This window comes from Lissotriton helveticus, chromosome 1_2 (genome assembly GCF_964261635.1).
Source record: "Lissotriton helveticus chromosome 1_2, aLisHel1.1, whole genome shotgun sequence".
Taxonomy (NCBI): domain Eukaryota; kingdom Metazoa; phylum Chordata; class Amphibia; order Caudata; family Salamandridae; genus Lissotriton; species Lissotriton helveticus.
The window spans coordinates 285,789,228-285,816,999 of NC_136058.1; the positions used below are offsets into that span (position 1 = coordinate 285,789,228).

Genomic DNA, 27,772 nt, shown 5'->3' on the forward strand with positions numbered 1-27,772 from the left:
CCAGAACCCCCTGGCAGGTGGTAGCGGACTAAAGCTAAGTACCGCCAACCTGTAAAGAGTCGGAGAGAGACTCCCCGTACTCATGGAAGACGCATCCCTGGCAACAATGCACGGGGAATCGCAGACTGAGGGGCCAAAGACCCCTGGGGTGGTGGAAGGGAGAGGGAACCGAGAAAAATCCGAAACATCCCCGGTGGTCTCACCAGTGGTGGCAGAGCAGGAGGCGACCTAGCCGATGAGTAGGTATGCGCAAACTCAAAACTAAGCAAAAGGACCAACGTCCCTCGCTTATACGTGGTGAGTAGCCACAGACTCCCCATCAGAAGGGTTCTTCGACGCTGATCAACTGCTCGGCGTCGTGGGTGGACGGTGCTGGGAACACAAAGTCCCCTCCCACGCAGAGGGGGCTCACCACGGAGCGAGGCCTGGAACAAGATCCAGGCCGCAAGCGCCGGCAAGTATACTGCGGCTGTAACCCATGACTTCGACCGCACTACGACGTCACCATCACTAAGACAGTGACTGTCTATACGCCAACACTCCGACGTCAAAATGTCACTACGGTGTAAAACACCGAGACACCGAGCCATCCATAGAGTTGACGTCTGTACCCCAAGGCAGATAGCGGAGCCCAAGCGACCAATGCCCCAAAAAGGAGCATCACTGCTCCATGACGTCGAACATCCCTGCTCCATCGACGCCGAGGCACTCCATCGACGCCGAGGCACTCCATCGACGCCGAGGCACTCCATCGACGCCGAGGCACTCCATCGACGCCGAGGCACTCCATCGACGCCGAGGCACTCCATCGAAGCCGAGGCACTCCATCGACGTCGAGGAACCCCACGACGTCGAGGAACCCCACGACGTCTAGGAACCCCACGTCCTCGAAGCAGACCGGAACCGCGTCATAGCTCAGACGTGCCCTTACTGGGGAGAACCCCAGAGGTTACAGCATGGGACTCGGTAGAGGACCCACCCTCTCCTTACCCAGAGGCTGAAGATGCCTTCAAACTCCTCTGTTCTAAACCTGGGAGACGAAGCTTCCCAGAAAAGAAGTCACAGAGAAGACAGGTGCCAAAAGGCACAGGCAAACACAGAATACAAACCTGTGAGCTCCAGCTTTGGTCTATAGTACAGCTTCAGACAAAGCACTTGTCAGACTAGAAGTAGTATAAGACAAGAATACTGCAGAATTCTGCCCAAAAAACAGCAGAATGTAGATAAAGGCCAAAGACATCGAGTGAAGCTGTAAAAATCCAAAATTATCACAAAAATAATATAGAAAAAGCTCAAAAAAGAAGAGCTAATGCTCCAGGGTCCTGCTAGCAGGAGCCGGAAAAAAGAACTGAAAGTAGAAGGGACCTGCAGTGCATTCTGGGATACTGTGAGGCTTCTGGAAAGTTCTCTTAAAGGCACAGTATCCTGTTTTGAGCCACATAATGGCAGCCTATGGGGCTTGTCTGTCCACTTCTTCCTCTCTATCATTCCAGAGGGTTTTGCTGTTACAGGCAAGGTTTTCTCTAAGAAAACCCTGGACAAGCTGTGCTGTTTGTGGACTTTTGGTGGAATTTCTAGTCGAAGTACTGGACAGTGTAGCCTGTGGATATAGGCTGCATTATCTGTCTTTAAATTCTCTCTTAAGTGTCTGTGCAGTTCTGCATGTTTGGACAACTTAAGAGATTATTTTTGATTGCTCCGGGGTCCGCGCACATGGGCGGGACTATTCACTAGATTATGACTATACACATAGATCCCCTACTACAGAAGGATATGGTTCCGAAAGCTGCAGACAGGCTCAGCTCATGCTAGAGCACCATCTCACAAGATACCTCTGAAAAGAGGAATAGGCCCAACCAGTCCACTGAAGCTGCCTAAGAGAAAAAGCGGTCAGCTCAACAAGTTGCAAGTAATGGCAGAAAGAAACAGTTCTAAAAGTGCCTTCAGGATTGTTAAGGCCTGCCATAGGAGTGACTTATAGGTGCATATGTGTCTAGATATAAGGATAGACATAGGTATACTATATCTAAGCAAGGGATAATTACACAACCTTGCCCCAGCTGAGTGATCAGCCAGTTGTGTCAGTTTGGATGGCCAGCCAGGGGTGGCAAAAGATATGCTGCAGCCCCTGGTAGGCCTTGGGTGCACCTATGCCCTGGGTACCTATAGTACACTGTATAGGGACTCATAAGAGTGACCCAAATCCCAATTGGTGTGTACCTATAGTACATGGTGTGAAATTTAGAGAGAACAGCAGGGCTGTGGGTCTGATTAGCAGGCCCACAGCCACATTAAGTCGAAAACCAGTGAAGCAAAAAGGAAAAAATGGGGCGACCATAGGAAAGCAGACCCTACTCTCCTACAAGGATATTAGGCCTCACAGTAGCGACGGGGAGCGTAAGCGCTAAGGCCTTGGCTGCCCGCGCCAGCACCACACTAAGCTGCCCCCTTCCCCGTAGCCACGGTAGGAGGGGAGACAAAACAGTATCAGGTGAGGTGTCTAGACCACTGGCCTCCCCTAGCTCCTCTGTCCAGTCCTGAAAGGACTGACACTCACGTGTCAGAGGGTCCTCAGACCCCTCCCAACCCTCCTCGTCCTCCATCTCCTGAAATTCAGTGCCCAAGGATGGAGCCGGATCAAAGAATAAAAGTTCTTCTGCCGGCGCCGAATGCGGCGTCGAGCGACGCCGGATCCGAACCGAGGGAGGGATCGGGGACGACGTCGTCCGGGGAGACACTAAGGTGGTCGGCGCTGGCGGAGGGTTTGTGAGGTCGACAAGCAGCGACCCGGATCCGTATCCAGTGGGGCTTTGCGGCATCGGGACCGAAGTCGCAGACAGCGCCGGGGCCGAAGCAGTCGACGGTGCCGGGGCCGAATCCGCCACCCCACCAGTCGGGGCCCGAAGGGGCGCCGACAACCCTCGACGGAGGGAAGCGAGTCCTCATGGCCACGAGGAAGTCACAAATCTCCTCCGGCGTCGCATTAAGTCCAGGGACCGGCGGGTGTGGGACTGGGTGTGGGCTGGATGCGACTCTTGCGGCTCCGGCGGAGCCGCGTGGGCGGTGTCGCCCGAACCCCCGGCCGCATCGCGCGAGCGTCAGAAGAGAGGTGTCACTGCTTTGACTTCTTGTGCCTCTTACCTGAGGACTTGGAGCCCGACGAGTGGTATTGACTCGACGAGCTGTGATGACTTCGGCCCCGCGACCGGTCCCTCGACCTCCTACTGGACCGGGACCTCGAACCCCAAACAATGTAGGCACCGGCGATGGGGGTCGGTAACCGACATTAGTCGGTCGCAGTCGGCACAGGGCTTGAACCCGGGCACCCTACCGGCACTGGTGGAGTCGTTCGACTCGAAAAACTGATAAAAAAAGATCGAAAAAGTTAAGTAAAAAAATGACTACGGGTACCACTTTTTCCGGATCGGCGTTTGCTGGCGCAGAAAAAAGAAGAACTGACGTCAGCGCGCGAGGGTGGCGTCTAAGTACTCCGACGACATCATCACAGCGCCAACGACTGACGCGGAGCCGCGGACGACGCCTACCGACACGCAGGGGTACTGTTACGCAAAACTTTCCGGATCCAGTCTGACGCCTGGGGATATTCTAATGTAAGGAATCTAATACTAACCTGTTTCTTTCAGATACAGTGTCGCACCATTGTTGGACACAAAACGGCTATACTGAAGAATCAGCCACCCTGTGTAGTTTGACATTGTCAATAGAGACGTACCTGTTCCCCTTTCGCCCAAGAAGAGGAGGTAAAATGACTGTTCTTGTACCCTGCACGCCAAGCACGGCAACTGGAGCTCGATAGGAAGGACCGAATACTTTTGTGTTGTCTATCTTCTCTTCAACTAGTTCTCCAACTTGGGGTAGCCAGCCCACTACCGGAATCTGCAAAACATTAGAATGTTCATCTACGTCAAAGGATGCGGCCGCCGCCGCCATGTCTAGACCATCAAGGTCCGGGACAAACATTTTGATGCCAAAGAGCATTCGTATGGGGTCCACCCATCCAAAGACCTAGGAAGATTTAGAGCACGCTGTATGCTATTGAGGTGGTTAAGCCAATCTCTGACAGTACCCAATACCATAGCTGTCAAGGATTGCTATAAGTCACGGTTCATCCGCTCCACAACACTATTACCCTCAGCTCAGTGTGGAGACAAAAATATGACCTGGTCCCCCAATGAAACCATGGCATCCTTATACACCTTAGAGGTGAACGCTGAACCCTGGTCCTAATGGAAGGTACCACACGCAAAAATTCCCACAAAGACACGCAAAATCCTTACGACAGTCCTGGAATCAGCACTCCTTTGAGGCTATAGCCACACAAAACGTGTGCAAGAGTCAACTGCTACTAAGATGTACTTATACGCAGTATCAGATGAGAAAGAACCGCAATGATCTAAATAAACACATGCAAGTGGTTTATTAGATATATACAACCGAGTTTGGGGCGCACGCGCAGCAGTAGGTTTAATTTGCTGACAAATGCCAAACCTGAAGGACATAATCACACGTTTGTACAAACCCCGCCACGAATATCGTTGCTGGAGAAGAAAAACAGTAGCTGACACGCCGGCACGAGCCGAAGCCATCCCGGCTGCTGTAATCCAAGCCAGCCTGTGGTCCGGTGTTGGGTATTAACTTCTCACATAAGGAACTTTATCAGGGCTTGAATGATAAGAGTATTTAGAAGGGAAACCTCTAGGGTAATTACCTCGATTCTCTGTTGCGGCAATAGCTGCCAAGATGTCATCAATCTTACTTTTGGAACATGTAACCGCTGCTACTGCATATGTTGCAACTGCGGTCTTCGCAGCTTCATCCGCGAGACAGTTGCCAACAGCGTGAACTCCAACTCGCTGGTGACCCAGGGTATGAATCACAAAGACAAGTGGCAGCCTTTCTTTAAGCTCAGACACTCGAACCCAGATCAGTTTATGTTTTATTGTGCGCCCCTTGGAGTCCCGATAATCATTTTGAGTCCAGAAAGGTAGATTGTCATTGTAGGATTGAACACAGTAGTAAGAGTCACTAACAATTAGAGTGGTCACACTGGGGACCGTGTACTCTAATGCAAGCATCAGAGCACGGAGCTCTGCCAATAGGGCAGTACAGTCCCCTAATGTCTGTGTATGCACGACATCGGACTTGAATTCACCATCCGCCATAGAACCAACCACAATTGGGCAGGCCGAAGAATATGCGTGCTTTGACCCCGTAGCCGCTTGCGCGCTTCTGTCAGTGTAAATGATACAACGGAAATCCTCAAGTGGGCGCATAGTCAGAGGAGCAGGATTAACAAATTCATACTGCAAGTACTCTTGAGTCTGCAGTGAGGAATCAAAAATGAACGTGACATCCGGAGATGTCAATGACATGGCCCATTGTATCCACAGAGGGTGCAAAGCCTTGGAATTTGGTACACTGGCATTCATCACTGCCTTCAAGGCAGGATACGTAGTTACAACCAAAATGAGTTTTCCCTGCGACAGGGCACCTTCCTTAAGAACCACCATTTGCCCTGCTGTAAAACTTTTTCCACAGTGGAAAACCGCAACTCAGCCGAAGTGTACAAGTGTGACTTGTAAGCGATAGGGACTGTGTCACCCTCATTAAAAGCGAGGTACGTGAAACCCACCGCCCCTGGCACGATTCTTATTACCAGGTTGGTGTGGTTATCACGGGTCAACAAGAATTTAGATTCAAGTAGATCAGCCTGCAAAGATTGCAAGATGGCTGAATGCTCAGGCAGCCAGCACGATTTGGAAAAAGAAGGTTGTATCAAAGCATAAAGAGGCTTGATACGCTGGCCATATTCGAGAATATAGGTTCGCCCGAAATTCTAAAAGCACAGTAAGGATTGCAGTTTCTTCAGTGTTGTGGGAGCCTGCAAAAGTGCGCATTTCTCCAAGAAGTGAGGGGCAAATCCTCAAGCTTCATTGTTGAGCTCGTAGCTCAGGAACACTGTGTACTCTGCAATGTGAGATTTTGCAAAGTTAAATTTGTAGCCAAACTCTGCAAAATTGCAAATTATGCGGTCCACCCGGCACAGATGCGGCCATAATTCGCCGTCCGGGAGATACAGGTCATCCACATATGAACATGCATCTGTGTCAATCCCCTCCAAGAGAGAGACACGCGAGCGACAGACGCCAGGACTATTCTTATAGCCCATGGCCAAACGTCGAAATTGGTGCTGTTTGCCACCACTTACAAATGCTGTCCATTGACTACTAAGTGGGGACAGATTGTGGGCAAAAAAAACATTGGATTTGTCAAGCGTGGTTTTGAACCGTTTACGCGCAAGACTATCCACAAGAGCAGAACTGTGAGTATTCTGCATCGCGCACGTACGACAATGTGAGTTTAAGTGGCTGTAATCCAAAACCAAACTGTACGAACCATCTGGTTAGGTCACAGTAAAAAGGGGGTTATTCATCGGAGACACAGACCATTCAATTACACTTTTGTACAATAAAATATTTTTTTTTTCAAAGTTACAAACATAAGGAACATCACGTCGTCACTCCAATGAATCAGCCTAGCGCATATCACTATAGTCAATCATTATCCAGTAGTTCTAAATTTACAAGTATTCTATACGCCAGAATGAAACAATCCTCAGCAAGACGCAACAGAGAATAAATAAAAAAAAAAGAAAATTAAATCCCGATAAAAAAAATAATCACATCTTCAACATGCCTCAAGCCTAGGTTACATAGTCGTAGTAGGTTATTTTCCATGATTTGTACTCATCATATAGCACGTCCCTCTTCTCGTATCAGTAGTCAGCATAAATCACTATTGTTTATTAAGAAGTTACGTAGTGGTTCCCCAAATATCCCTCCGTCTTGAGATCGTCGGCAATTCCTCTGCATATGTTTCCAGGTTATCTTTACAAGAGACCAGATCTTTCAGCCACTGCTCTACTTTTGGTCAGCATCTGCCATCCCCATACAATCGCCACTCTACGTGCCGCTAATAGCAAAGCCAGGCGCACAAATTTACCACTCCCTTAATGTGCGGCATGCAACAGAGTAAACACACAAGTGGAGTGCACTGAAGTTCCACAGCTACCATATCCTTCAAATGGCGTACCACCGTGTCCCAGAACTCAGACACCCGCCGGCATCCCCATGCAAAGTGCAAAAAATGTGCATGCTCTTGTGCACACCGCACACAGTTGTCCGATGCACGCAACCCGAACCTGTGCAATCGTACAGGAGTGTAATACACTTGGTGTATATATTTAAAATGTATAATACGCAAATTCCCATTCATATTGAGAGTCCTGGTCAGTCCACAAATATATTTCCAATCAGCCTCGGAAATCGGATCTGGCAAACTCATTCCATTGTTCCCGGCTCCCATCAGAATCCTTGATGCTTTCATCTTTAATCATCCTATAGAGCCTAGATATCAACTGTTTGTTGGTAGGGGTAGTGAGTGCAAACTGCAAGGACAATAGCTTTGGGGGTTCCTGTGGGTATGTGATATAGTGCTCCCTGATCGCGTGACGCAAGCGATGCACAGCGAACCTGAATAGTAGTGATGGATTACTGACTTATTGTAGGTCGGCTTGTGTAATAAAGGAGCCATCCGGGTATATATCCACCATGCGCCGAAAACCCGCCTCGTGAAGCAAGCGCATTGATGGCGCTTCATGTGTTACAGATAGAGCAGCATGGTGCTCCAAATACATATGCGGCGCATATATCGGCAGCTTGTGTGCCTATCGTCCTATTCTCTGCCAGGCAGCGACAGTGGTATCCACTGCGTTTATTTCTATCCTCGGGGTACCCCGTGTCTGATGAGTAATCACGCTGTGTAGTGGAATTGGGGCGGTGTCCCCCTCCTCCACCGCGACATGTGGAGTGTACGCATGAGGTCTATACCAGTAAAACACGTATTGGTCCTGTGCACTCAGATAATACGCAAAGAAGTCCGGTGCTCCGAATCTTCCCTTCTTGTAACTCTTGGTAAGTACCGACCATTTCACCAGAGCACACTTGGCGCCCCACACCAAACGTAGTAACTGCGTGCGAAGATTCCGGAAGAACCCCATCGTTAATACCACCGGGATGTTAAGAAAAAGATATAAGAACGGCAAGACTACCATTTTAATAAGTGCGATGCGATCCGCCAATGACACCGGTAACAATATCCACCTGACACTCAAGCCTGGTGTATGCTTTTGTGGTTCTGAAGATTCTGGGTTCATGTAATGGTTCTGGACTCGAGAATTAAAACTTCGTCGAAACATGACTATTTTGGTATCAAAAGACCGAGAATGACGAGCACACCATGTACATATATTTTCAGCGTATTCGAGTAACGATTTCTCCTCGAAATAGTCATTATCGTCCAGAACCCTTGGCTTCCATTTTATATGTGTTGCCCTTTACATAGGCCTTAATCCAGCCAAATCCATTCCACAAGGACACGTACTCCTTAATCGACTTTCCTATGACCTGTGCAAGTTGGAACCATTGCCCCAGGCCGAACTCGTTAGGTCAGTTCCCCTCCCAGTGGCCGAACAAGATAGCATCAAGGCTCAACAAGCCATAAAACCATTTCAGCGCACACACCTGCCGTATCTTGCTCACATCTACCTCTGCTCCTTTGCTTCACTTGCTTTATGGTGGGGAGGTGCCCGTTTTTATTGGGGGTCCACTGGTATCTGATGAAATGTTGGGCCTTGCCGGGTGATTTGTTGTAAGCAGCACGAAGTGAAATATGGACATGTCATCATGACTCTGCTTTTTCTTTGTATTGGAAATATGTTAACGATTTACTTTACAACCAAGAATGTTTTGCCTGAAGCCTAAAATTGTTTATAAGAAGAGAAGCCTGACTTTGTAAAATGCAGCAGTCTCCTGAGAATATACTTCCCCGTGTGTTGTACTTCTAGGACACTTGTTACCTTGGTTGCAGCCAATACATCGATCATTGACTTCACCTAGAAGACTGAGTTTCTGTGGTCTGGATCAGGAAGAACCCGAGGTCTCTGGGTGTACCCTGACACCGCTGGGTTACCGGTTCTGTGCCGGTTCTTAAAAACCAAGTACCTCAGCTGGCGCCCAACGTTTGGGGCGATTCCAGTGGTACCAGTCAGCCAGAGGTTCGTGAGGAGCTTCGTGTGAAAATTCCGGAGGACGGCCAACCACCTCATCGACCCCTGCATGTCGACGTGGTCCGAAGGTCTTTGCTGCAAGGTTCCCCGCTTCCCGACGGCTACAAGGACTGCTGCCCTGGCTATCGCCCTGATTTGGACCCTTGAAGTTTGGTAGAGCGAAACGATAAGACGAGTCTTCTGGTGACATCATCGATATTTCATTTAAGTATAAGTGGAGCGTCTCCCAGTCCTTAGTTGGTCTTAGTCTTGGGTATCCTTTGGGATAATTATTGGTACTTGCAAGCACCAAAACCGAAGGACTCGTGTATTCACGAGAAATATCGTAATCGATAATCCTTTGAAGTTTGGAACTAGATGAAAGAGCGAAAATGCCTAGTCTTAAACTTGGAAATTTGTTTTGTCTTAGTGGTAATAATAGGGACTCCCGATTGGAAGACTCATGTCCGGTTCCTCCAGTTGGAACTCCAACTTACGAGTTATATGTGAAACATGGGGTAGGCCCCATCACATACAATGAAGTGTGGATCAAATACACAAGGAAAGATGGTGTTTTAAAATGGCCCCAATATGGTAGCTTTGATACCGAAATCTTAGATAACCTTGAAGTTAAACTGTTAAAAAAAAAAAGCCCGGCCGGCAATGTTCGACTCTTTTCGCCTATGGCGTAAGGAGGCCAAACAGAAGGAAATCAAATTAGCTAAGAAAAATAAGAGAGAAGGAGGAATTTCAGTGATGCAAGCTGCTATGCAGTTTAAAGACCATGAAGAACAGATAAGTGAGCAGTTGCACAGGCAACGTAAAATGGCGATAGATAAGTGTTATCCAGTTTTGCCGTCTCTTCAGCAAGAGGCAGCAAAAGAGCGTGAAAAAGATCCATTAATGTCGCATTTATTAAGTTCACCACCACCCCCCTATGCACAAAATGCCACGGCACCTCCACAACCCACCGTTGCCCAACCTGTGGTTGTTATGCCTCCTATTCCTCTGCAGCAACCACCAGCTACTCTTCAGCTGGCTCCTACTCCTTTGGTGCAGCCTTCTCAAGGCCCACCGATCACACCTGTTTCTACGATTTTGCCCACTGTACTGTCTACTTCTCCTAATGCTCCCTCTACGATTTTGCCTAGTGCCCCTTCTATTTCTCCTGATGCCTCCTCTGCTGGTATCTCTGCCTTATCTTACCCCATTCTTCCTTCAGTTTCATCTTAAATTCGGCAGAAAATGGCCAGCACTGTCACTAACCTTCTTTCACCTCTTTTTGGGTCGCCTACCACGACCCCTAAAATGGAACGAAGACAGTTGCGAAGTCGACTGCCTGACTATCAGGAGAGAGACTCATTGAATCGTTTAGCACGAAAATGGGTTATGGACACCGTAAAATATGACGTAGAGTCGGTCATGGAAGTCTTCCATCAATGGGAAGCACCGACTCAGATATGTTTTTGAACAGATGTGTGTTTTCCTTTGCGAGGATTTGGAAGACAATGGTCTGGAATGCATCCCACAAGAGATGTGTCGTGTACGGTTTAAGTTTGGGAAGGGCATGATTGTAGGTCCAGATGTGGAAAAAGCAGTTGAAATGTTATCATATCGGAGTAAGGGAAGCAGTTCTGGGTCACAATCTGAGCCTAGCGCATCTAGTAGGAAAAAGGCGCGACAATACCCTATGAGAGAAGTTCCCCCACAAAGGAGAGAGGGCGACACAACTGTTAACCCACCTATTCTGCCACACTTTCAGCGTGTATGGGTACATGTCCCATGGAAGCGAGCTGAAGTTTTAGCACTTAAACAGACCTTGCCTGATCCGCGTAAAAATCCTGCAGGGTATTACAAAGAATTGTCACAGACCGCTGGATCATGTATAATGAATTTAGCCGATATTGATATGCTATTTGGGAATGTTGTTCCACAGCCTTTATGGGGTAAAATTCGTCATACAGATCATGATCAAGAGTTAGGTGACTCATGGGCTAATATTGCCGCTACAGATGCCCGACAAGTTGGTGGTGCTAAGCCTGAGCCTTTGATAGCAGAACTTCCTGGTAGAATAGTTGATTACATGAAAACGATAATGCCTGCGATACGTGTAAATTGGGATAAGTTATCTGCATGCAAGCAGAAGAAAGAAGAAAGTCTCAGATTTCTTCACCAGATTTGAAGAAACATTTGTTGACCACAGCGGTCAAGATATGACCACAGAAGGTGGTCAGAAGTTGTTCGTCGATAAATTCGTGCACAATCTGCTTCCAGAATTGTGTAAAAAGTTAAAGGAATCAGAAAGTTCTTGGGCAGTCTCCTCTTTAGCGCAGATATTAGCTACTGCCCAATATTACGAAAATAGAGACAAAGACGAGAAAGATAGAGTAGAAAAGAAAACTAAAGAATTGAAAACAAAGGTTTTGCTACAGCAAGCATATCCGCCACGTGGTGGTGGTAATCAAAATAATAATTGTAGGAAGGTAGATCCCTGACTATGGTTGCCCCCAACTTTTTGCCTGGTGTTTTGCTGGTTTTCTGACTTAGTTGACCTGGGGCCCTGCTATTCAGGACCCCAGGCCTACTGCTCTCTCTGTAAAATGGATTCCATGTACCCTAGGTACATATCTAATTGGATACTGAGTCACCTTATCAGTCCCTGTACAGTGTACCTTAGGTACCCAGGGCATAGGTGTACCCAGGGCCTACCAGGGGCTGCAGCATGTATTATGCCACCCCTGGCTGGCCATCCAAATCTGACACAACTGGCTGCACGACAGCTGGGGCAAGGTGGTGTAATCACCCTTTGCTTTAGATATAGTATACCTATATCTAACCCTAAAATGGACACACAGATCTCCCATCAGTCACTCCTATGGCAGGCCTTGACAATCCTGAAGGCAGAGTGCTTGGAATCGTGTGAGATAGTGCTCTGGCCTGAGCTGAGCCTGTCTGCGGCTTTCGGGATCCTCGCATACCATATACTCTTAAGTGCATTATAATCCTCGCGGTTATATGCCAACTCTGGTATCGCTTTATCAAAACATGTCGAGTAAGGTGTCATACGAATTGGAATACTAACCCCTCACCAATTCTGGCGACGGGGTTAGCATTCCACCCTTCTAGAGGGACACGACACGTATGTAACCTGTAACCCCGGTTAAAGTCAAACAGAGCCTTAGCTCCACAAAATGGATGCTGCCACCGAGACACAAGTCTGCCCTCCTGCTGCTGGGAGTCCTCCCAGCCCAGGAGGCAAGGACAAAGGGTTTCCTGCCAGGGGCGGTGCCAGCACCGTCCCAGACAGGATTTTGTGTATTCTAGGTAGGCAGGGCTTTAGAGGAAGGTGACTGCAAGTGGCACCCCGGTGCTCACTGTGCATAGGCCGGCTGGAACCAGTTCCAGGGGCACTCCAGCCCCTGGCCTGGGGAAAGCCCGCCAAAGGAGAGGGGTGTAACCACCCCCCTCCTAGTCCCACCCATAGGGCAGGACTTAGTCGCGTGCCAGCCCCTTTTTGCAGGATAAAGGTAGGAACTGGCCCCCTTCCAAATCAGATCATCTTTGAATCCTGAAACTACTTTCTACAAGAAGGAACTCAAGACTCTTCTTTTTTTTTTTTTTTTTTGAAAACCTTTATTGAACAATGGAAGCTCACAAATACTGGCCTACAACCCCACGGGCTGGCCAGAAACAGAATGGTCAAATAACCAGCATACAAAAAGAAGATCTGCACAGGATACAACATCAGGAGCACTGGTGAAGCAATAAAACAATCGAGCGTTCAGCAAGAGCAGGATAATAAAGGTTAAGTTTTCTAGCGCGGGGAGGGGACCAAAGGAATAACGGGCCGTATATGAGAATACAAGGGAGGGACCGCGGCAAGCCGCCATTTTATAAACACAACGTAAGAAAATGAAGCCATATAATCAATTCTAGCAAAGGACAAAAACAGAATCAGACCACCAAATAGCGAAAGTGGCAACAATCAATCGCGCTCACCCACCTCCGCCCCTACCCGAACAAAGAAGATGTGTTCAAAAAGCCCCAGCACAAAGACTATGCAATACGCACCCCAACGGAAAAAGGGCACCTCCATAAAGGAGGAAGGGAAAGAGGGAGAAAGGGACAACAAAAGGAACACCCGCCAGACCATGCACCCCCAGGGGGAAAAACAGGACAATATAACCGGCATGCGATGTAACAGAAACACGATACCAGAATAGGCAGCGAACCACAATCAGCCACACACCGGAAGAAGGACAGAAAACCCCCGGGGGAGGTACGAGGTGACAGAGTCCCGAAAAAGTGAATACACAAGAGCCATAGAACAAAAAGGGAAAATAAGGGGGGAAAAAGACCCCCCGACACAAACAGACCCCCCCCACCCACCCCTAAGCCCACCCTGCACCCCTGCAGAAGGCTACGGCCTACCCCCCCGCAGCGTGCCTGTCGCCCTAAGTAGAACCCGAAATTTAGAGGAGCAAGGAAAGTTGGAATTAAAAGACAAAAAAAGGGGGGGGGGGAAGGAAGGGAAGGAAAGAAGGGAGTAAAGACACACAAACATACACACGGGGGAGGGCCAAAGACAGGAGTAAACGCACCCATCCACCCGCCCGGGTTAAAGGTCCAAGTCCTCGGGAAGCCAAAGAGTATCAGGCCAAAGTCCAGGAGCACTAACCAGTTACACAGAACCATATCAGGACACAAAGATCATCCAAACCGTTCATGAGCTACCGCATATAAGAGCCAGGTTTCATCAGCCCTGACCCTTTTTATCCAAAGCAGTAAGGGTCCGATCCAACGAGGACCCTGCCAGAAAGAACAGAAGGCAGGCAGCAGGAGAGTCAAACGGCAGTCCAAAAAAGTCACAGGAAGAAAAGCACGGAAGATCCAGGAAAATCACAGAATGTAGCAAACGATGCAGGCACAGTTCCAAGGATATATCCATAAAAACCGACCCATCCGGGCCGGCACAGGAGACGTCATCGGGCAGTGGTGATTGAGAGGGACCAGGAGAATCATGAAAGTCCGGCAAAACAAAATCCAGCTCCCGGGCCAAGGGCAGAGGAGGCAGCACAGGAGGGGAAGGCGCCATCAGGTTGCGCACCTCCGGGGCGGCAGCCAGGGCAGAGGCCGCCAGGAGAGTACCGGCCACACCCCGCGATATCAATGCCTCATCCGGTCGCGGGGGCCCGGGAGGCCCGCAGTGAGGAACCGTCTCCAGAGCCAGGAGTGGCGCGGCCACCGAGAGCCGCCAGGATAGCAGGATGTTCAAGATCCCCTTAAGTGCAGGAAAACATTTACAGTATCCAACACCCGGGCCTTGCGGCGGGCCCCCAGTGCTCGTCCGGGCCCGGCCCAAACAAATGGGGTTGGTCGCCATCTTGAGAGCCCGCACAGGCCGCGCGGCCAACAACCTCCGCCGGGGCGGCAGTCAAGCAGAAGAAGTCCCACCGACAGGCAGAAGAACACCCCGGACAGGAAGGGGGGCCACCAGAAGAAGGGGATTCGCCGGCCCCCCAACGTCGCCAGACCCGTTCTCCGAGTCCGGGCGGTAAAGAACAAAATGGCCGGACCGGAGAACAAAGGGGGAGGAAGCTGAACACACGAGGAACCCCAATAATGAAGGGCAGCGTCACCATCCAAGGCTGCTGCCACACAGGAGTCTCTCAGCCAGGAACCTCCGGCTCACACGAACAGCGGCCCTCCAATCACCTCCAGCGCGCTCCGAAGGGTAAGCCCGCAGGCTGCATCCGGCCCAGGAGCCGGGACGAAGAACCAGGCCAGTCCGCTCTCGAGTCCCGGGAACGGTCGGGGGCACTGTACCGGACCCACAGCAGCCAGGACAACTGGAACAAGTGGTAAGTGCCTGCAGAGCGTCGGAATAGTACCACACAGCAAGGAGGGCTTCCCGGGGCAGGATAAATGCAGGATAAATGTGAAAAACACAGGCGGGCGAACGGAGCCGAGCTAAAGCGCGGCCATCTCGGTCGCGAGCTAGGCTCCTCCCCCAAGACTCTTCTCAAGATTTCTCCCTTGTGACTAAGGAGTAGTCACCCTGCAGCAGCAGGCACCAACCAAGCATCGCGGTTTGTTGCCAGTCTCTCCTTCGGATCAAGACTGCTCCAGCACGACGAGAACCGGCTTCCCTGGCACCTCTGACCTCAACCTACATCATCAGCCCAGCTGTGATCCGTGGGTGTGACGAGACCTCGAGGGACCGGCCATCTTCAGAACTGCACGACGCTTGTCCAGCACGACTCCCGAGTGACCCTCGACTGAGTGCTTTGGGGTAAGAGAAGCCCCGACCCTGAGCAGCTCCAGCACCGAAGTTCAGCCCCCCTGCATCCACGAGATCTGCGTGGGGCCCTTCTGCTTTTTGCTGTTCACCGCGTTGTCCAGGTCGCTTGCCCGTTGGCTAGTGGCCCCCTCACGACGCTCCACGACGACAACTACTGCTGGTCTGGTTGCTCCAGACTAGCCCTTGCTCCCCTCCAAAAGAGGAGCACCCTGGACCCTCCTGGTCCACTCAAGACGCCATTTTAGGTCCACCGCGTGGGCCTTGCATTTGCCAAGACTTGTTGCCCAATCCTGGGCCCAGCGACGTCGACAGCAAGTACCTTCGTGGGACAGCTCGCACCTCCATCCTGGTCGCCGACAACGCCTCCTGGTCCGAGAGACTGCAGAGCCCAGCAGCGCCCACTCACCTGGCTGAGGTGACTTCGTCCGGTGCCATCCTGGTGCCCACCTAAATCACTGGCTAGTGATTCAGAACTTGGTCCCCTCTGCTTACAGGTCTTCTTCCTTGATCCAGGCTTGGATCACTCCGAACTTTCTTCACTGGCCGCCTGCCAGCAACTCTTTCTTCAGGCTCCTGGATCTTCAACGTGGGTTTCCGACGCAACTTCAACCCTATGCAGCCGCAGCCCCTGGGCTAGGTAACCTGAGTACTCCGGTGCTCCAGCATAGTCCAACACCCTAAGTGTTCGGATCCACTCCCGTTTTGATCCACCTAGTCGGGTTCGCCCGAGAACAGTAACTTTGCAACTGCTAGCCACCATAGACTTTTTCCCGCCTTACGCGTGAGAGTTCCCACTCTGCACACGACGTCCACAGGCCTCCTGCATCTAATCCCAGTGTTTAGAATTGTAGGCCTAGCGATTCCTAAGTCTAGAAGTGTTATTTACCTGCTAGCAAGTTCGCATTCCACTTACTGTGTATATGGTTTTTCGTGCCCCTAGGGCATTTGTGTAAATTGTGCGACTTAAAGTATTTTCGTAAGAGTTTTGTTGTGTGCTTAGCTCCCTGACTCATAAAGAGTTCAGGGTAGTCTTGTTATAAATAAATATCTGTTTATTTTCATAACAACTTGTGTGGTGTCCTTTCACTTGGTGTTCAAGGGGTAATGTGATGGTAAAACAGCTGGCTTAACACGCCCTCTAGAGTCTTAGCCTTAGACTGCTCGTATCCATGCTACTAGGATAGCTGGTCTATCAGGTTGACTTACAACCAATCATCAATAAGGGTTGTTTGGACTGATACATAGTGTTCACTAGAATAGTGAGCACTGCATATCAGGCCAACTTCTCACAATAATGGTCAGAATAATTATCAGGGTAATTTTCAGCAGCCTCAACAGTATCAGAGGAACTCGCAAAGAGTCGAGTATACTCAACCCCGTGTACCTGCAGGCCCCAACCAGTGTTCATATTGCAGAGAAGAGGGTCATTTCAAGTATAATTGTCCTATTCTATTACAACGTGCAAATGGAGTTTCTGGTGTGAGAGGTCGTGGCAGTCAGCAAGCACCTAGAGGTAGAGGGCGTGGAAACGCCCCTCAGAACGCACGCCCCCTTCCACCACAAAACTCTATGAATAGGTTTGATCAGCAGAACAACGCATCTGACAGGACAGCTTAATACTATGTTGATGATTACTATACAGAAGATGAATATTTAGAGGGTAATGATTGCTAGGACAGCCATAGACAAAGAGAGGGAGTTGTTTCAGTTCCAGTAGATCAGAGTGGACCTTACGTCGAGGTGATTACATCAGGTGTGTCAGAGCCTTTTCTGTTGGATACTGGTGCTACAAAGAGTTCTATTATGCACTCCAAACTCCCTGGCGCACCTTTGTCTGGCGAAATGAATGTTTCTGTAGGTTTTTCTGGCGCCCCAGTTAGAAATCCGATTTCTGACCCTTTGTCTCTTTCTGTTGGTCCTTGTGAATTCGAAGCACCCCTCATTCTGACAACAGGTTGTGGTGAAAACTTGCTAGGATTAGATTTGTTAAAAAGGTTGCATGCGACTTTGTACTGTTCTCCTTCGGGAGTACACCTTACTTTAGGTAAGAAAGTAGTTTGTCCCATGTATTTGTCGAGGGACAAACTTCCAGCAGAATTGTCGTTTCTCCCAGACATTCTTTGGGCCACTGGTCCTAATGATGTAGGCCTTTTAGAAATTCCACCATATGTTGTAACATTGAAAGCCAATGTTAAAATGCCACGAATTCCACAATATAGGATTTCTAGTGAGGGTGAAAAAGCTTTGCTAGCGATCGTTTACGAATTGATTGAAAAGGATGTGATTGAAGAAACACGAGGCAATATTTGCAATAGTCCTGTTCTGCCTGTCTTAAAACGAACTGACCCTTCTCAGCCACCTGTGTACAGATTCGTGATTGATCTGAGAGAGGTGAATAAAATAGTTGTGCCACAATTCCCAGTTGTCCCCGACATTACCACGTTATTGACTATGATTCCAGCATCTGCCTCTTGGTTTTCGGTAATTGACCTGAAGAATGCCTTCTTCAGCATCCCGATTGCTGAGGAGAGCAGGGATATTTTTTCCTTCAGTTTAGGAGGTCGCAGCTTCCGTTTTAAACGCGCTCTCAGGGCTACTGTGAAAGTCCATCAATATACAGTCAAGCTCTAAAAACACAGCTTGATACGATTGTTTTACCTGAAGGTGCTACTCTTGTACAGTATGTGGATGATTTGCTCATTGCTGCAGACACTGAGGAAATTTGTAAAAAGGCAACGCTGTCATTGTTGCGTCATCTGTGTGATCTTCATCACAAGGTGTCACTTTACAAACTGCAATATTGCCGACAAGAAGTGACCTACTTAGGTCACCTCTTATCGAAGGAGGGAAGGAAACTGACCCCAGAAAGAATTCAGGCAATAGCGAAATTGAATGTGCCAAGAACACAGAGAGAAGTGCGTGCTTTCTTGGGCATTACATCGTACTGTAGACAGTGGATTCCAAATTTTTCGTTATTAGCCAAACCCTTGGTGGCATTAACGTGCAAGAATACACCCAATCCCATTCCTTGGTCTGAAGAGTGTCAGCAAAGTTTTCTCGAATTACGCACAGCATTGTGTTCGGCTCCTGTGTTAGGTACCCCCGATTACAGTAAGCCTTTTACATATGTGCACGAGAAAGAGGGCTGTGCATTGTCTGTGTTGACTCAGTTGTTTGGAGGTAGGCAGCGTCCATGTGCCTATTTTTCGTCGACCTTGGATCTGGTAGCACAAGCATTACCGAGTTTAAGAGCCACAGCAGCAGCTGTCTCTATTCGACAGTCTGCTGGTCTAGTAATGAATAATACACTAATCGTGATGGTCCCGCATGCAGTAGACACATTGTTAAATAGAACCAAGACAAGGCACTTAACTAGTACTCGACTGTCCAGTTACGAATTGACACTGCTAGTGAGCCATGTGCACATAAAAAGATGCAGTACCTTAAATCTAGCTACGTTGTTGCCAATTACAGAGGAATCAGATGTTTCAGAACAGCACGATTGTTTTCTCAGAACAGAGGAAGAAACGAAAGGGAGGATAGATTTATTCGACACCCCTCTTGCTGAGTGTGATGGTACATTATGGGTGGATGGTTCATGCTTCAAGCTCCCGAGTGGTGACACGACTGCAGCATATGCCGTTACGACTTTGCACACAGTTGTTGAAGCTGCACGTGTGCCACATAATTCAGCTCAGGCAGCAGAACTGATTGCACTGACGAGAGCATGTGTGTTGTCTAAAGGGATGAAAGGGACTATCTACACTGATAGTCAGTATGCATTTGGAGTGGCTCACAGTTTTGGGCGATTGTGGAGAGAACGTGGATTCCGGACTTCGCATGGAGCTAAGATTCAGCATGGTCAGTTGGTGAATGAACTTCTTGAATGACTGACCCTGCCCCTGCAAATGGCGATTGTGAAATGTAGTGCTCACAAGAAGGTGACTGATGATGTTGGTCGTGGAAATGCATTTGCTGATGAGATCGCGAAAGAAACTGCAAAGAATGTAATGAGCCGAATGTATGTCGCAGGCCCTGCAAGATGGACTGGTGATGTTGGAATGTGTGAAGACACAATAGAGAGTGTGAAGTCCATTCAAGCTGAGGCCACAGAGAAAGTTGAGTACGTGGAGAGAAAGTACGGGTAGAATGGATGCAAATGGGTGTTGGATTGAATTATCAGAGCATCAGAGATGGTTGTTACCCGATGCATATGTGCTTGCAGTGGTTACAATGGCTCACGGAATGGCTCATATCAGCGTGAAAGGGATTTGCGAGTTGTTGGCCCCAGTATGGAAGAATTCAGGGATTCCCAAGTGTGCAGAGAATGTTGTCAAGAATTGCATGGTATGTCTGAAGCACAATCCTGGTAGGGGAACCCCAACTCCAGCTGGTCATTTTGCACCTCCTACGTACCCGTTCGAGGTTTTGCAGGTAGATTTCATTCACATGGAGGTGCAACAATTTAAAATATGTACTCGTTGTTTTTTGTGCCTTCTTAAGATGGGTAGAAGCCTATCCCCTAAAAGACAATACTGCCTTGTCCATAGCAAAAGCCCTTGTGAAAGAGTACTTCCCCAGGTTTGGAATGCCTAGAATGGTCTGGTCTGACAATGGGAGTGAATTTGTGGGTCGTGTGATGAAGAGAGTGTGTGAAGGGCTAGGTATCCGGCAGAAGTTCCACGCTGCAAATCCCCCCCAATCAGCTGGATTAGTAGAATGTTACAATGGCACTTTAAAACTTAAACTGGCCAAAATCCAAGCGAGCACAGGTCTTAAATGGCCTGACGCTCTACCCTTAGCACTCCTGTCCACTAGAATGACTGTGCATTCACAAGTGAAACTTAGTCCATATGAAATAGTTTTTGGCCGGCCAGCCAACATATGGGGAGTGCCTAGACCCACCAAGTTCAGCGAGCTTGAGCACCCTATTTTGCTTAACTATCTGTATGAATTGACGGCTAAATTGCGTGTTTTGCATCAACAGGTCCACAATACCCTGCCTCCGGTCTCTGAGACTCCGGGTCACGTCATTGACCCTGGTTCCTGGATCCTTGTAAGGAATTTCCAAAGAACAAAGAACGACCAGCCCAGGTGGACCGGGCCTCATCTCTTCCTTCTTTCTACAAGATCAGCCGTTCGGGTGGAGGGGAAGGCCAACTGGGTCCACGGGATCCATTGCAAGAAACTCCCTTTCCCTCGACCCTATGACCAGTGGGTCCAGAAGGGTGTCGCTGACCCAGAATCTGATACCGTGTCACATACCGTCCCTTTTCATGACTTGCACGTAAAGAGAACTGACTCTTAACAAGAGAATGAGAACATTTTGCACAAGGCTGTGACACCATCCGAGCGATTGAACATTACAGAGCCTGACCTTCTGTTCCAGGATCAGACAGTACCCGGGAAACAACGATACAATTTGAGACCAAGAAAAACGAACTAGTAAAACACCTTTTTGCAATTTGAGACTAAGATCCATGGACTAATAAAAACCGATATTTTTCTCCCCCCCCCCCCCCCCCCCCCCAAGTACTATTTTTGAAAGTGCAGCTCTCCCATCTAAGAAACTTGCTTATTTTTCTTTTTCGAACCGCCATCCGGGTTCCGCTGCTAGGGCCGCGGTTGATTAAAAGTCTTTGGGGTGCAGCTGACGACGTTAGGTCGGTAGTTCTGGTTGGTCCAAGGGAGTTGCCCTAGACTGACAGAAGCATCCCTTAGCAGAGGCAACCTACCACCGCGGGCAGCACTTTAGAGAGGATGGAGTTTCCCGACGTGGAGAGACCTGCCAAACAAGCGACCTTAAAGCGAAGACTGTGCAACGTGATGACAAGGAAAAGCTTTATAATATTGTGTATTTCCATGCTATTAAGTGTCATGATATTTTTAATAAGTTATGTTTTATTCTCTTTTCGTGTAACATTTGCACCCACTGCATCCCCCATACCTCCTCCCACTGTTTCTTCTCATTCTTTCCACCCTTTGCCTGACCACGAATCAAATAGGAGATTGGAGTTCATTAATAACTCCTTTGTTCAGTTGTTACACCAACACCAACTTGTAATGAACACAACTAACTGTTGGGTGTGCGGTCTTATGCCTCACACAACGGATAAAGGTATCCCCTATTTGGTCCTGCCATTTAGTCACAATGGTTCTGTATGGGCATATAGGACAATGTTCATTTATGCACACGAAATCTACCCCCTACGTTCTGTAACAGACAATCCTAGAAAAAGTGCCCTAGTCAAAGGTATAGTGGATATGCGTAGTAAGTTTGTTTGTAGTTAATTAAAACCTTTACAATTTTGTTGCATAAAAAACAAATGATTTGAAGATAAAATGTACAAACTAGCAGGGTGGTTAAAATAAAAATTTCTGTAACTATGTGAGTAGTATTATTCTAAATAAAATTACAATGTCTCAGTTCATAGCACTTCACACTTCGGTTTTGTGCCTTTTCTCTCCTTTTTCTCAGTGTTCACGATTAACTGTGATGCCTTTTGACAAAATTTGGCAGCCCTGCAAGCTATCTGCAGCTGGTGGCTGTTCAGTGCTAGCATGACGGCATGATCTGATTTGAAAGAGACGGAATATGTGGAGTAGATAATTACGTCTCAAAGTCCTCAAAGACGGACAAATGCACAATATATGCATCAGTGATTCTTCCGTTTGGCCACATAATCTACAGGCAGAAGTCGGCCATGTTTGTTTCCATGCAGGTGTATGGTCTTTTAAAATGAAGAATCCTAGCCGTAAACTTAGTAATGTTTTTTGTGTGGCTGGAGTTATATGGTTAACTAAATAAGGTTGGGGCTCCATTTTCTCATACGTGGCCAGCACCGTCCAACCATGTTTTTTCTTCGCTAATGCGGCTTTATCTGTTATCTAAGATCTTTGCTTTGCAGCCCCATTGGCTGCTTTTTTGAAGGCTGCAAACGTTTGGTTGGTATTCCATGCCTTTTCCATTTTGAGGTTTGACAGTGCATCCTCCACTACTGTTTTCCAGGCATTTTTCGCCTTTGTCTGGTTTTTCATCTCAGTCCAACAGAGGCCCATGAGCGATTCCTCTTGTGCTGCCCTTAATTTCCAGCCTGTTTTTAGTGCCGCTGCTTGTCTGACTTGGTGCTGATTTTGTAGACCAAATTCCAAGCGTATCTGCGCTTGGGATATGAATCTCGGGATCCGAAAAATGTATTTAAACAACTCTGATTGTTGTGTGTTCAGGAACTTTGCGTCTTTTCCTTTATACAATTCCGACCCGTATGTAAGAGATGGTAAGAACTTCGCCGCGATTACCTTCAACAGGTGTGAATTAGATGGGCATTTCAATTTAATAAGTTTAGAGCGAACCGTAGTTTGTTTGCCTGCGCCTTTCTATATGATTGATGCTCTTTCAGACTCCACCTGTCGTCGACTACTACTCCCAGATATTTATAGGAGGTGGTCTGCTCTATTGTGTTGCCTGCGATGTGCCAGTTGAGGGATTTCCTCCCTGCCCGTGAGGCGAAACAGACGATCTTCGTTTTTTTGTAGTTAATTTGTAAGCCTTGTGCAACGATATACTCATGGAGCTTCGAGATGGAACGTTGTAGGCCCAACGGGGTCTGACTACAAAGTACGATGTCATCTGCATACTGTATGCTCCTAATTTTGTAGTTGGCCAATTTCGGTGGATCACTTTGTGTCTCTGCGATGCACTTGTCCAAGTCCGCGGTAAAGATGTTGAAAAGAGTTGGTGCCAGTACACAGCCCTGCTTGAGGCCTACATGGGTGGGGATTTTTTCTGTTGTTTTGTCGCCATTGCCTAGTTTAATTCTCACCCAAATGGAAGTATATAGGTTTATGATGGCCCGCAACAGCTTTGATGGTATTCCCCAGTTGGCCATCTTTTGCCATAGTGCCTCCCTCGGGACTGTGTCGAACGCCGCTTTGAGGTCTACAAAACACGTATACAGCTTGGTTGACTTTTCCCGTGCTTTATCCACCAAGAGGTTTAGCGCCAGCAGGTTGCATGATGTATTTGTTCCCGGCCTAAAGCCCGTCTGCGTGATCGGCAGAATCTTGTTTGCGCTAACCCAGTCTTCCAAGGCCCTCAGAAGGTTCGAAGCATAAATTTTGGCCTCAACGTCTATAAGCGCAATAAGGCGGTAATTTGCTGGATCAGTCCTTAGACCTGCCTTGAAGATAGGATGCAAAATGCTACCTCTCCATGACTGGGGAATACTCCCGGTCTGGAATACATTGTTGTATAGTGGGGTAAGATATTCTGCCCAAAAATTTTGATCTTGTTTAAAAAGTCCGTTCGGTAAGCCGTTTGGTCCTGGTGCGCCTTTGGACCTCAGGTTTTTAAGTACCATAGCTACTTGGGATGGCGTTATCCAGTTTTCATTGAATTGTGGGTCATCTTCTTGCTTTTTATTTGGATGAGTGGACTGCTGATGTGACGTCCATGCTGGGGTGTTGTTACCTTGTGAATTCTCTAAATACTGAATCCACTCTTTCTCAAGTATGTTTGAATTGAAGGTCTGGGCCGCTCCGTTTGCAACTTTGTTTGTTTCTGCCCAAAAGTTCCTGTTATTGGATTTACTAGAAGCTAGTAATGATTGCCAGATGTCTGTTTGGTGTTTAGATTTTTCCGACCAAACGTCTTTTTTATATTTTTGCCTTAGCGTATAGATTTGTCTGGCCGTGTCTTCTCCATTTATCTTGGCTGTTGCTTGTACCTTTTTGATTTCTTGATTTAGGATCCTTTTTTTGCTCGCTATCGAACCCAGAAACGGTTGGGGAGCTTTACATATTTTCCTTTTGTGACTATGGGTTCGATGGCCAAATCTCTCAGTTAATCTTATAGTCAATCTTTCCCAATTTTCCTGGTAGGCGGATGAGTCTTCACCCTTCACTTCTGTGTGGATGCTTTTCAGATACGTCATTATTTCTTCGATGTTATTTCCATTCCATGCTAGTCTCTTGAGGTTATAGAGGCTTGGAGATTCTGTCAGGGTTTTGCAAGTTGGGGCCTTTGTGTGTTGGATACTAAATTCGAAAGCTTGCAAACTGTGATCACTCTCCAATTTGTGGATTATTTCATAGGCGGTAATGGTTTGTAAAGTCTCTAGATCCACAACGGTATAGTTGAGCACCGATTTGGCCAGATTGGCTATCCTAGTTGCGGATGCTGGTTGATCTTGTGGAAAACGGCCGTTCAAGGCGATCATTCCAACCTCAGCAAACATTAGAGCACACTGTTGACCGATCTTATCCTTTTTTTGCAGATTTGTTATAATCCTCGGGATAGGTTGGCCATTCCGTTTATTTTGATACATTATATGTGCATGGTCCTTTTGAAGCAAGAACATATTCAGGTCACCCGACACAACTAGCCCCGCCTGCGGGTAGATGGATTTCATTGATTTGATGAGGCCTTTTAAGGTCAGAATTTTCTCCACTTTTTCCTTGGGATCTGGATGTAAGTATATATTACAGATTATCATTGACAAAGGGTCATGCACTCTCTGCGATCCATTGCCGGTGTCTTGCATTAACTCAATTTTGATACACTGGATCCATTGTTGTCCTGTGTCAATGGTAACATGGGTCCAAGGGATACCTGTGTTCAGATAGATCGATAGACCTCCGGCTGCCCTTCCCGAAGGCCCTTTTTTATGGGCGTGTAGTTGGATTTCCTTAAAACCGTCTATCTGCTGGGAAGACGTTGACCAGGTTTCTTGCAGTAGGATAATGTCGAATTGTTTTAGGAATGACATTAATTCTGCATCGTTGGTTTTACCCCCCAGACCGTGGATATTCCACGAGCAGGCTTTCAGGGTCGGTTTTCATGCTTCCACCATCCTTGCATCCAATGTGTTTTGCTTTGGGGGTAATATTTTCCGGCATTCTTTGAAACCCCCAGACTGGCCTTGATGGATGATACGTAGATTGGCCCATCCTCCCTTAACGGTATCCATGCCGCCAATGGCTCCCCGGAGAATACCGACTTCTAATTTAGGTGTTTTTCCTGCCAACATGGATAGTGGGCCTGGGTATCTTTCTGGCGGCACAGGTCTGATTTCGATGCCCCAAATGTCGAACTCTTCTCTGTGTCGCCAAACTTCTTTGGCTGTTTCGGGGTCCTTCCAGGTTGCCACTGTCATTTCTTTACCGTTTGTGTTGGGAATTGTTTTGAATTCAATGCTTTCTATATGGGCTGAGTTCACATGTTTTAACAACTCAAACAGGTTAGAGAGTTTGATGATGGCACTCCGGTTGAGAATGTCATGCTTCCCCCTAGAGTTGTAGTGCGGTATTATTTCCTGCGTTATGGATCCCGCTGGGTAGGGGGCTTCTGGCTTCTCTTCCTGATTTGTGAACCAGATGTGATTATTTGCATTTGATGATCTAGCCGGGCTGCCCTGGTTTTGGACATTTGCCTGAATTGCTGGCTCGATTACAAAGACCGCCTGCTGAGATCTAAAATCCGTCAGAGCTTGTGAGGTGGGTCTCTGTTGTTGCTCCATTGCAGGGAAAGTTTCTTTTGGTGCCGTCACCATTTTCGGAAAGTAATGCGAGATATTTTTCTGTTGTACGTGCAGATTCTGCCCAAGAGGGCCGACCGCCGGTTGCCTGGTCATTTGGGCTTGTGTTAAAATTGGGGCATTTTGGCTCTTTATGTTGACTGTTGGTTTTACATCCAAGGGCGGAAACATCGTTGGGGATATAAACCCACAATCCACTTGTTCTACCGTGTCCGCCTTTGTCATCTCTTTGCGATTTGGCCCTTGCGATGTTGTTCCTGTGATTGTATTTGGGTTGATAATTCTTATAGGATCTTTTTTTCCCTGGTGTTTATTGTGTCTAGATTTCCTCTGTCTCTTGCGTTCACGCTTTGTCAGTGGGATGAACTGAGTTTGTGGCCCGTTGGAAATTTTCCCCGGATCTTGCCTCCCCAAGTTTTCCGGCTCGTCCATGCCTCTGGTGGATTGATTCCCGTTAATTTGGGTAACTTCTTTTCCTGTGTTGGCTGGCTCCAGAATACCTTTTCGGGGGTATGTAGTGGCATCTGTAATTTCTATCCGGGTGGGCGAGGGATGCTGTATTGGACTATCGGCCATTTGGTCAACCCTTATGTCCTCAGTATATGATACGGCACTGCCGGTTGAGCTTAACGAGCTTTCGGGATGAGTGCCTATACCTGGGATTTCAGAGGAATTATGGGCAGCATTTGGTTTATTTTGTACCTCTGCCAGAATGTCTGTTAAGATGGCCGGTAACACTTTGAGCTGGTTCATTGTTTCAAAGCACTGGTGTAGGAGAGTAGGGTCTGCAATCCTATGATCACCCAGATTTTTGCTTTTTGCTGCACTGGTTTACGACTTTCCCTGGCTGTGGGCCTGCTAATCAGACCCACAGCCTAGCTGTTCTCTCTATCCAAATTGTACTCAGGTACTGAATTGGCACTGGGCCCTCTCCAAGTCCCTGTACCCAGGGCTGAGGTGTACCCAGAAGTCTCCCAGGGGCTGAAGCATGTATTATGCCACCCCTGGGCTGACTAACTAAACTGACACAACTGGCTGCACGACAGCTGGGGCAAGGTGGTGTACTCACCCTTTGCTTTAGATATATTATACCTATTTCTAACCCTAAAATGGACACACAGATCTCCTATCAGTCACTCCTATGGCAGGCCTTAACAATCCTGAAGGCAGAGTGCTTGGAATCGTGCGAGATGGTGCTCTGGCATGAGCTGAGCCTGTCTGCGGCTTTCGGGATCCATCCCTTAGCCGTTTCCATGATATCGCATACCATATACGCTGAAGTGCATTATAATCCTCGCGGTTATATGCCAACTCTGGTATCGCTTTAGCAAAACATGTCGAGTAAGGTGTCATACGAATTGGAATACTAACCCCTCGCCAATTCTGGCGACGGGGTTAGCATTCCACCCTTCTAGAGGGACACGACATGTATGTAACCCCTAACCCCGGTTAAAGTCAGACAGAGCCTTAGCATCCACAAAATGGATGCTGCCACCGAGACACAAGTCAACCCTCCTGCTGCTGGGAGTCCTCCCAGAGCAGGAGATAATGACAAAGGGTTTCCTGCCAGGGGCGGTGCCAGCACCGTCCCAGACAGGATTTTGTGTATTGTAGGTAGGCAGGGCTTCAGAGGAAGGTGACTGCACGTGGCACCCCGGTGCTCACTGTGCATAGGCTGGCTTGAACCAGTTCCAGGGACACTCCAGACCCTGTGCTGGGGAAAAGCCCGCCAAGGAAGTGGGTGTAACCACCCCCCTCCTGGTCCCACCCCTAGGGCAGGACTTAGTCGCGTGCCAGCCCCCTTTTCCC

The 27,772-nt window shown here is 48.2% G+C and overlaps 1 protein-coding gene across 2 annotated transcripts in view; it reads right to left on the reverse strand.

The window, feature by feature from the left end:
* KIF2C (kinesin family member 2C) overlaps positions 1 to 27,772 on the reverse strand; it is a 1,469,089-nt gene that overhangs the window by 57,393 nt on the left and 1,383,924 nt on the right. The window lies entirely within an intron of this gene.